This window comes from Elgaria multicarinata, chromosome 2 (genome assembly GCF_023053635.1).
Source record: "Elgaria multicarinata webbii isolate HBS135686 ecotype San Diego chromosome 2, rElgMul1.1.pri, whole genome shotgun sequence".
In the NCBI taxonomy this organism is placed as follows: domain Eukaryota; kingdom Metazoa; phylum Chordata; class Lepidosauria; order Squamata; family Anguidae; genus Elgaria; species Elgaria multicarinata.
The window spans coordinates 182,593,366-182,605,315 of NC_086172.1; positions in this window are offsets into that span (position 1 = coordinate 182,593,366).

Below are 11,950 nucleotides of genomic sequence, written 5' to 3' on the forward strand. Positions count from 1 at the left end.
AGGCAGCCCACCCAAGGCATTGGCCTCTTTCATTTCATAAATGGAACTGCCCTTTCCTGACTTTTTCCCCCTCCCCTGGCCCATACTGCCTCGGAACCTAGAGGTTCTATTACATCATCGTGGCTAGCAGGCTTGGATAGAATGGCCAGGTTTGCACATAAGGGAGGACTGAGGTGCAGGCCAAATAAGCCACAATGGCTTATTTCCTCTCCCTGTGTGTGTCGGTCTCATGGTGGGAGGATTAGCCTAATTACCCCTGGGCAGCGTGGCTCTGGCGTGGGCTGGTCCATGAAGTCACGAAGAGTCGGAAGTGACTGAACGAATAAACAACAAAAGCATGGCTTGTCATGTTGTGTGAACCTGATGGCTTGTTGCCATTGGTAACAAGCCACCCAAAACCCTACAGCAGGCCAAGCACTCATTCTAAGCTTGGTCAGGGTGGGGTGTGTGGAGGAGCAAGTACTGGACAAGAGGGAGAGAGAGGCCAGGGTAATATAGGGCAAATGTGGGCAAATGTACTCACATGCACATTGGCTTTGTTTCTGTTGTTTCAGATTTGAACTAAGGCCTTAAGCCAAAAGCTCCATGGAAGAGATTGGATTAAAGTCTAGGAAACATTATTATTGCATTTGGACTTTCATATTATTGGGACCAATAAAGGATTTTGGGGTGGGGGGAACCTGCAGATATCAAGTCAAGGATATTGTTTATTATTTATTTATTTTATTACATTTATATACCACCCTACAGCTGAAGCTCTCTGGGCAGTTCACAAAAGCTAAAAACAGTAAACATTATATATATATATATATATATATATATATATATATATATACACACACACACACACACACACACACACACACACACACTTTAAAAACCATCAGAGATGTAACAACAGCAGCATAAAAACAGCAGCATCCATTTAAAACAACAATTCTTGGGTCCATTAAAAAACAAACTTCGCGTTCAATGCCATTAAATGCCTGGGAGAAGAGGAAAGTCTTGACCTGGAGCCTGAAAGATATCAGGTCAAGGATTTATCTGAACAAAAATAATATTACACTAGCTGATTCTCTCCTTAAAGTAGACTAATATGTGAGCATTAATACACACAGCAAGTAAGATTGCACCTTTTATTGGATGTTCCTTCACTTAATACTGGAAGCACACTTTCAGGTTATGCTAAATGCTTCTTCAGATGTAGGTTATGAGTTTGAAACTAAACATGACACTTGGATAGTCAGGCTGATGGTTACTTAGTTGCAGAGCATTATGTGCCGCTTAGTTGCAGAGCATTATGTGGCACAGGGATAACCTGGTGAGTTCAAATGTTATGCTTGAATATCATGGATGATGTCACAATCAGGATACACTTTAAGTTCTGGCAAAGTGTAAGACAGTTTACAGTCAGACTGAGTCTGAATGCAGTAAAAATGGGTCTTCGTAACAGGTATTGAAAAAGGTTTATTTTGGAGCTATATTAACTTTTACTTAGGGCTGGTTTGCAGATTGGATTTCCAATTCATAACCCACCAAAGCTAAGGGCAATTAATACACATTTTAAACACTTTTCCCATCAAAGAGCCAACCTTATATGAGAGTGGTTTTGTGAGATCCACAAAACCATATTGAAGATTTAAATATGGTTAAATATGCATTGTGATCTTGGAAAGCCAGACCCACAGGATAATATCATTTTCTGTTTTATATTATCATATAAGGAAGACTTTTCCGAGACTTCAGCTGAAATGGTTATGAAATTCACCTTTACAGCCATACTCCAAGCAATACAAGGGAAGTTACTTAGTCATGGTCTGCCTATAATTGTAGGTCTTCAAAACTACATCCATACCGTGACACTAATTTATTTTATCCTCACTGTGATTGTCATGGTGATAGTTTAATACTTCAATTCTTTGTATTGAAATGGAAGGGGTTCTCCTACTGGTTGTATAGGACCACGTATTTGACAGAGAAGAAGCCCATCAATGGAAGCTTCCTAAGGTTTTAGCTAACATTGCTGCCAAGGGGGTTCTGAGCATCTCTTGCTAATACAGAGACTTCACTCTGGGGCCTCATCTACACCAAGCAGGATATAGCACTATGAAATCAGTGTGAAAGTGGTATCTAAAAGGCAGGAGCCACACCAAGCAGGATATAGTGGTATGAAAGCAGTATAGGGTATGTATCAATGGGCCCCAACAGTTGTCAGTGCACTTCAATACCGCTATAAAGCAGTAGTGTGGCGCCTGCCTTTTAGATACCACTTTTCATAGTGGAATATCCTGCTTGGTGTAGACGAGGCCTGGATGATAAGGGAAGGCTGGAATAAAATATGGTGCAGCAATCAAGAGGGGTCCCCACTAGGGTTGTTGACAGCACCCAACTGGGTCCTGGAGGCTAATGGACCTCCCCCACGTCTGGCCTTACATTTGGTTCTGGAAATCCTTTGTGGAAGGGAGGGCCAACTGGTTAGCATCAATTTGGTGTTGGTGCTAAGTAGCAGCGTTCTGTCTTTCTTTCTTTGTTTCCACAAGCTGATATGAAATTTTGAAAGAAGTTCTTGATCTACTTTCATTGCACAAAAATGTCTTATAACATTTCTTTGGGTTACAGCAACTCTCATCACAACTCTGGCATTTTACACATGTTTCATTTTGCAACACTTCTGCAGGTTTTTCTCTTCGTTAAGAAGGCTAATGAACTGGAGGAGTCCCCATGTGTATCCAAAGGATGATTTGGGTGTATCTGGTGAGGATCTAAGTCTTGTACTTCTGGTGTCTAAGGATTGGCTTAGGCAGAATTGGGGTTTCATACCTTTGAATTGCTATTCCATCAGTAGGAAGTCTCTTTGGGATAAGATTTGATACGCATCCAGTGCTTTATTAAACTAGAAATCATACCTTTTGACTATATTCCACATCATCTGAACACATCATTGCCCTGCACTGCTGTGGGTGGCTTCTGCAAACATTAAGGCAGGAGCCACACCAAGCAGGATCTAGTGGTATGAAAGCAGTATAGGGTATGTGTCAATGGGCCCCAACAGTTGTCAGTGCACTTCAATACCGCTATAAAACAGTATTGTGGCTCCTGCCTTTTAGATACCCTTCCAAAATTCAGCTACAAGTGCAGATTAGCCACTGAATTCTGCCTCTTGGAACAGAGGGAGTCTGTACATGCCAAGAGACACTGTTGTTGTAAGGGAGCCTTTGTGTTTCGTCAGGCTTTTTGAGGAAGAGAATCACTAAGCCCAGAGAGGACACAAATGGGCCCCACCTGTCCATTCATTCACCAATTTAGGATTGCCATGTTTCAGACTTTGCCTGAGATTGAATCCAGGGGCAGGGCTGTCTCATTCTGATGGTGACAAAATTAAATTGCAGGGATAGTCCAACAAACTTGTCCATTTTATGGAATAGCTAGGCAAACTTTTGGGGTTTGAGTGCTGTACTGGCCCTTGATGAAATGTTCAAGGGCTGCACGAGTGAGCAGGGTTGATGGTGAGAATGGCAGTGGTGGGTGGGGTAAGACCTACAATTCCCATTCATTTCTCACACACTCATGAATTCTCTCCCTCTCTTACGCACACGCACACACGCGCACACGCGCACACACACACACAAGATCACTGTTTTCCCACTGCTAATACAAAATTAAATTGAAGGGTGGCCCAGACTAGGAGTGGGCACTGCTGGAGCCCCAATGCCCCATCATCTGTCCAAAGATGACATGTATTGGTGCCAGGCCTGGCTGTGTCACTACATTCGGTATTAGCTGAGGCTTTGGAACAGACTTCAAGAGCAGCCTTCCATGAAAGGGGGATAGCAGCCATTAAGTTCTGAAGGTAGAAAACATGAGAGTTATGGGTCACAGGCATCTTTTTAAGGTAGGAGAGATCTAAAAAAAGCAAGAACTTGTTACTTGTTACTTGTTACTTATCCTTCTAGAAAAGGAGGTAGAAGTGCACATACGAGACATGATAAGGACACGCTGTCCTGTTGAACAAGAAGTCCTTGAAGTGTTTTCTGTAACTGATCTGTTAGTGTCACTTGCTGTAGGTCTTTTGTTTTCTCTTTCTTCCTAGATGCACAGCTGTGCTTTACACACCTCCAGAATTTGGGGTCAAGTAACACCTACACCTTGGCCCATTCTAACCTCAGCCTATGGGCCATGAGGATCACTCAGCCTGTGGTGGTCTTAACGAGTGCTTGCAACTACCTGCAGCAGTTTTATGGGGTACAACTCTTCTTAATCTTTTTAATATGGTATTTCTACTTGCATACTGGGCAACACTTTGGCCATAGCTAGACCTAAGGTTTATCCCTGGATCGTCCAAGGATCAAACCTGTTCATCTAGGTGACACACAGGGGATCCAGTGCTCAGGCAGGGGCGAACCCTGGATGATCCCAAGATAAACCTTAGGTCTAGCTGTGGCCTGAGTTTCTGAACAACTCCTTGCTTTTTGTAAACCTTGGATGAGTGTTCCTTTCACAGAAAAGTATTGGTTGATTCTTCGGCCTACAAAGAAAAGACAAATTACACGCTGGCAGAAGAGACTACCAGCCACATTGGCAGCACAATCCACTTGCTCTTTAGAAGCTTTGTTTTAAATTCATTTTTGTGACTTTACATTTGCATACAACCCATTTTTGGGATGATCCCCTTCAGTTCAAGGGGACATAGGCCTTAGCTAGACCTAAGGTTTATCCCAAGATTGTCCCAGGGTCATCTCTGTTCATGTAAATGACACACAGGGGATCCGGGGAGCAGGCAGGGACGATCCCAGGATAAATCTTAAGTCTAGCTAAGGCCATATTGAGCTGGGGCACTATTATTTTATTTTAACACCCACTTCCATTGTTTTAAAAAACGTTTAAATGTCTTGTTTTTATTCTTAGGCTCTAATCCTAAACATGGCTACTGTGGGGTAAAATGCATTGATCGTGATGGGCTTACTTGGGCATGGGATTGCATGGTTAGACCTTTCTTATTGTGGGGTTTTTGTTTTTTAGCAAATAGAAATCTTGGATTTGGTGTTTCCCCTCTTTCTCTCTTGGAGACACGGGGACACACACAAGCAAACTGAGAAATTATTGATTTCATTTGAATTCTTACTCATTTTTAATCCTATGCAGATCGCACCAGTACACCGGATGCGCATCAATGAACTTCTGCCATCTTTTATCAAGTCGGCCAGCAAAATAAGTGGCAATTTGGCCATGAACCTGCTCCATCTTGCCATGGAGGACATTGATAAGAAAACAGTGAGTATCGCAATGGCAAGGTTGGACATTTATATGTAGTCTGGCCTGTTTGGAGATTCTGTGAAAAACGCATGCCTCCTCATTCCAAAAATGCAGTCTCACCAGTCCAAATTGTTTGGAGGAACATGCATACGATTTGGTGAGCCATGCACTGAGAGAAACCAGGGTTCTGCTTCTACATGTTCATATGGCTATGGTGGCCCCTGGATGAATTTAAAGAACTTTGCAAGGAGGTTCGCACAGAGTCCATGTTAATATTGAGAGTTAATGTCACACTGCTTAATTTGTGACATTAACTAGCTGAGCCCCCACACCCATTAATTTGATGGGTGTGGGGGCTCAGCTACTCTGGTTCACTTGTCAATCTTCTTCATAATCCCAGATCTGTGTATAAGGTGTTGTGGGAGGGGGTCCTTGGCGGGAGATAAAAGCCATGCCAGTTACAGGCCAAAAAGCACTCTGTGCTTGCTTTCCCACCTCCTACCCCTTGTTTTCATAAGGCCCACTGATATTGGAATGCAGGTTCCCAGATTGAGCCCTGCTTTGATTTAAGCCCTATTCCAAACATTGCCACTTGATTAACCTGTTCTGAAACTCCTCCCCTTCTTCCTTAGATGAAGCCTATGCAACTTGTGACCCACTAAGCTTAATGTACCCCATTTGCCCTGTATGGTGGCCCATGATGAGCTTGAGAAATCTCCTGAACTTGCTGCCTGCCTTGGACTGCAAGCAGGGAGGCTGCCAAGGTCCTGATGCGGTACAATACATGGATGGTGGGGTTCCATTAGCTTGATAGATCCAAAGTTGTGAGGCCTGCCTTAGATGGTTCCCAAAAGGGTATGCCGATCTCTCTTTGTGCTGTAGGATCTTCAGAATCTGTACAATGATGCAGCTGGAGCCATCGTCGAAGCTCTCTGGAGCTACATCCCAGCAGAAGTCCTCACCAAGCTGCTGGAGACTTTCCAGGGCCAGCTGTTATCAGATCGCAGCTCCTGGAAAGTGCTCAGGACACTTGCCTCCAAAGGTAGAAGAGGGTCTCCCACCATGTCACTTTGATGTTTGCAGGAGCACAGATTTCATATTACCATAACAGCAGCAGTGAATCTCTTCATATGTGTGCAGCTCACTGAGGCCTAGGCCTAATTTACCCCAAGCAGGATATTGCACTATGGAAGTGGTATGAAAGCGGTATATAAAAGGCAGGAGCCACACCGAACAGGATATAGCACTGTGAAAGCAGTATGTGGTTTGTGTCAATGGGCCCCAACAGTTGTCAGTGCAGTTCAATACCACTATAAAGCAGGAGTGTGGCTCCTGGCTTTTATATACCGTGTTTATTTATTTATTTATTACATTTTTATACCTCCCAATAGCCAAAGCTCTCTGGGCTGTTCACAAAAATTAAAACCATAATAAAACAACCAACAGGTTAAAAGCACAAATACAAAATACAGTATAAAAAGCACAACCAGGATAAAAACCTCGCAGCAAAATTGATGTAAAATTAAAATACAGAGTTAAAACAGTAAAATTTAAATTTAAGTTAAAATTAAGTGTTAAAATACTGAGAGAATAAAAAGGTCTTCAGCTGGCGACGAAAGGAGTACAGTGAAGGCGCCAGGCGGACCTCTCTGGGGAGCTCATTCCACAACTGGGGTGCCACAGCAGAGAAAGCCCTCCTCCTAGTAGCCACCTGCCTCACTTCCTTTGGCAGGGGCTCACGGACAAGGGCCCCTGTAGATGATCTTAAGGTCCGGGCTACATATGGGAGGAGGCGTTCCTTCAAATAACCTGCCCCCAAACCGTTTAGGGCTTTAAATGTCAATACCAGCACTTTGAATTGGGCCCGGACCTGGACTGGCAACCAATGAAGTTGTAAAAGGAATGGCATAATGTGATCTCGCCGGCCAGTCCCTGTTATTTATTTATTTATTTATTTATTTATTTATTTATTATGTTTTTATACCGCCCAATAGCCAAAGCTCTCTGGGTGGTTCACAAAAATTAAAACCACAATAAAACAACCAACAGGTTAAAAGCACAATTACAAAATACAGTACAAAAAGCTACAGCTTAGCTATAGCTTCTGTTAGTAAACGGACTGCCCTGTTCTGTACCAGCTGAAGCTTCCGGACCGTTTTCAAAGGCAGCCCCACTTATAACACATTGCAGTAATCCAAACGAGAGGTTATCAGAGAATGGATAACTGTAGCTAGGCTATCTCTGTCTAGATAAGGGCGTAGTTGGTATATCAGCCTAAGCTGATAAAAGGTGCTCTTTGCCACTGAGTTCACCTGTGACAGTTCTGGATCCAACAGCACCCCCAAACTACGGACCCGATCCTTTAGGGAGAGTGCAACCCCGTCCAGGACAGGGCAAACATCACCTCGCTAATACCACTTTCATAGTGCAATATCCTGCTTGTTTTCTAACATCTTAGCTATAGCTTCAGTGGACACAAACAAACCTTTCACAATGTTTTTATTTTTTAAAACACACACAATAAAACAACCCTTCTACCATAGGAATTATGGGAGGAAGAAAGGCTAGATGGGTTGGGAAGGAATATAGAATACAGAATATGTGGGCAAATAGGATGCGGTAAGCAATTATTACTATTATTATTATTAGTAGTAGTAGTATTTGCGTTTTTATACCGCCCAATAGCTGAAGCTCCCTGGGGGGTTCCCCAAAACTAAAAGAATTCAAAATATAAAACAAACAGTATAAAAACATGATATAAAATACACATTAAAACGGATTAAAACATACCATACATGATTAAAACATCTTTAAAACATCCTGAAAACATTCTAAAATTTCACTGAATAGGCCTGCCACAATAGATCAGTCTTTATTGCTTTTTTAAATTCTAAAAGACTGTCAAGTTGACGAATCTCCTCCGGCAGGCCATTCCACAGTCTGGGAGCAGCAGAAGAGAAGGTCCTCTGGGTAACAGTTGTTAATCTAGTTTTTGCTAGCTGAAGGGGATTCTTCCCAGAGGACCTGAGTGTGTGGGGTGGACTGAACGGGAGAAGGCGATCCCACAGGTAGTCTGGACCCAAACCATGTAGGGCTTTAAAGGGAATAACCAACACTTTGTACTTCGCCCGGAAACTAATCTGCAGCCAGTGAAGAGATTTTAAAACTGGTGTAATGTGGTCACCCCCAGGTGTACCAGTGACCAGCCTGGCTGCCATATTTTGGACTAATTGAAGTTTCCGGACTAGGCACAGAGGTAGCCCCATGTAGAGCGCATTGCAGAAGTTGAGCAAATAGAAGGAAGAATCAGTGGGTAATGCGAAGAAGCCTTTGCCATCTTCAATTGGATCTTCCATGACCCAACTTTTAAAAGGAACTAAGCTTCTAGTTCTTATTGTTAAGTATCTTAGTTGGATAAAATGAAATCAGTGTGGGAGAAAATGACAGAAAGCTGGCAAAGAGAAGCTAATTCATGCAAATTCCTGCCAAGGGTATCTAGATTAGATAGATGTAATACGCTCAATGTGGGCCTGCCTTTAGAATGTATTTGGAATGAGCAGCTGGTTCAAAAGTAGCTGCTAGATTGTACTGGGGCTGGCCATGTGGAGCATACAAATGCTGATTTTACATGTTCTTTGGCTTCTACTTGGTTTGCAAGCCCATTCAGTTGCTCTAAACATGCTGGGTCCAAGATACTTCAAGGACTGTCTTCTCCCATAGGAACCTGCCTGCCCATTAATATCTCCCACAGCAGCCTGCTCTGTGTTTCCCTCACTGTCTGAGGGTCAAGGAGGATTTTTTTTTTTTTACTGCTGCTAACTGCCACATGGGGGGTGTTTTCATCGGAGGGCCCAGTTGGGGAGAGAAGAATTAAACCTCCCCACACACTGCAGTTCCAATCCAGTTTGCAGGGAGTGTGTTTACTCTGAAATAAATAAATAATAGAAGGGGGGAGCAGCACACTAGTTAGTTAATGTAACGTGTAGTTTAACCCTGAAGCATAGCGAGTACTAACATGGGACCCCATTTTTTCACAGCCTATCACATTGTTTTGGGTCAGTTAAAGCTCCCAGACATATTGTAAATGGGAGGTTTCATGCAGAGCTCATTTTAGTTATTTTACAAGTCAGGCATGTTAGTTATTTGATTTGCCAGGTCTGATTTAGAAAGAAAACCTCACAGCCATCTTGTCCAATAGAACAATATTCCTAACCAATGCATTTCTTCTTCTTCTTCTTCTTCTTCTTCTTCTTCTTCTTCTTCTTCTTCTTCTTCTTCTTCTTCTTCTTCTTCTTCCACAGAACTTTTAGAGGAGGATTCCTCAAAAGCAGAGGAATGGAGGAGCAAACTGAAGAGGGTAAGGAAGGATCTCCACCTCTTGCATCTGGGTTGCTTTCGGCTGGGTTTAACGTTGACATCAGAGAACAAAGCATAGAATTGGGAACTTCGTGGTTCTCTCTACATGACGGTCAATTTAATAAATTATTCTGGAAGTTATGCCCAGGATGGGGCCCATTAATGGCAGGGAAGCCATATTGATGTTACACCCAGGGCAGATAAAATGTTTGCTTGTCTTATGAGGCAAAACACATGGCAGGTGAAACTTCTGCCTTGCAAAACTATCCATCTTCATCAGTGGCAGCTCTGCTTTGATGGACTCCTGCATCTCCACAGCACTGTTATCTGAGGGGTTCCCCCCTTTGTGCCAGCATGGCATGGCCAAGGACTGCTGATCAGAATGTGGAGCTCTGAACTAGGCTTGCTGGGTAACAAGACCTGAGATGATAGAGAAGTGTCCCTGTGTAACTCATGCCCTCCTGGAGGCCTACTCTGACTAGAACCTGTGAAGTAGACTGTGGCATAGCCAGAACCTGTCATCCTAAGCATGGTGGTAGTCGGGAATGACTATTTCAGTGTCAGGGATACAATGGCCATCCTCAGAGCACCTTGACCTGAGATTGGAATCCAAAATAAAAGAGAGGAACAGAAGATGACAGGGCGCAATGGAAAGGAATGCTGGATCAAGCCTGTTCGGACAGTGGGAGGGTTAGACATCCATGAATGGTGAAAGGCTTGATTTCTTTTCCAACAGCTTGGCGCCAGATCCCTTCACTACCACCGGGCGAAGGAATTATCTGGAATCCTCCACCAAGTATTCAGGGAGGAGGGAAAGACCTCAAGGGATTCTGCCCTGCCAAAGGTCAGTGGAAGCTGTCTAAAGTTTATGGTGACCAAGCTCACCGTAAAGCAAGGTGGAATAGTCCAGTTTCGAGATGTCTTTCTAGATGCAGAGCCAGTATCTGCTTCTGTATTTTATTTTTGATAATGAGGTTTGGTCCAGAGTGGCAGGGAGGTGTCTCTCTTTTTGTCTTTTTCTCTTCACAAATGAACAGGGGTACAGACTAGTGCTAATACAGCATGTTTACTTCCCACGTCAAACTATGACTAAGTTTAAGTGTGTGACATTGACATGACACGGAAGTCTTGCTCATTCATTCCTGCCTCCCCGTCCCTCCCCTCCCCTCCCCTCCCCTCCCCTCCTTCTGTTATCTCCCCTATGTCAAAATAAAGATTGTATATTGACCAAAACCTGCACTTTGTAAACTACCATGAAGATGTAATGGTGGTACAATAATAGTAATATCCAACTTTCTTTAGGGCAAGATGAAATCATGAGATAATGGAGTCTATCTACATTTGCTGTCCCAATAAATGCAATCTTTGCCACTCCTTCTTGCAGCTCTTCCTGTACCAATATTATGGGGCCATTCTCCATGCCTCAGGAGATCATGCCCTCGTGGAGGAATCTCTGAACAACCTCCTGCAGTCATTGCTGACGAAACCATCAGATAAGGAGGTGAGAGGAATACAGCTGTCAGGCTTGGAACCGTGATATTTATTTTTAGCTCTATTTAGCATAATCATGATTATTAAAGTGTTACATTGATACATGCATTGATACATAACGTTGATCCATGCATTGTATTAATATTTTACAATGTGAAACCATCCTGCACTTTTAGCTTCTTGCCTTCCATCCTGGTATGATTTGAAAAGGCCCTCAAAGTGTTGCTACAGTGACCCTCTCGGATTGTGACTGTGTTTGCAGCAAGCGGGAATTTACATCCTTTGAGATCCCTCCCCCTTCGGCATCCAGGCACCTGATAAGAGGGAACTTACTTCACTGCCAATTAAATACTCCTCCTGCTTCCCCATGTGTGCACATTAGCAGTCCGCCCCTTAATCAGACCTGGGTATTTAGTGCACTTCCCTACCTGCGCTACAAAGGAATATGTCTCTGAGCAGATCATAGGCTGAACAGAGCTTGGAAAGGAAACCAACTTCCCTCATACTTTGGAGAAGAGAATTTCTTGTTAGAATATGGGGAAGCATAGCAGGGGAGATCCACAGGCTTCTAGAGTGTTCTGTTTTCTCAGCCTTTGTGGGATGCAAGATGAAATTATGAATGTGCGATGTCTCGAAGATATCGCGCATTGAACAGGGATCTATGACCCCCATTCACAATGGAGCTATAAATGGAGCCCCGTGTCCCTTTTCATTCTGTATTTCTTGCCCTGGAGTTGGAGAGCAGAAAGGAAGCACACCCTGGCTTCCAAAATCCGCCAGGCGACTGAGGGACACTGGGAGGCTGCCTCTCCTGCTTCCCAGGAATAACACCATGCCAAGGGGGAGACCA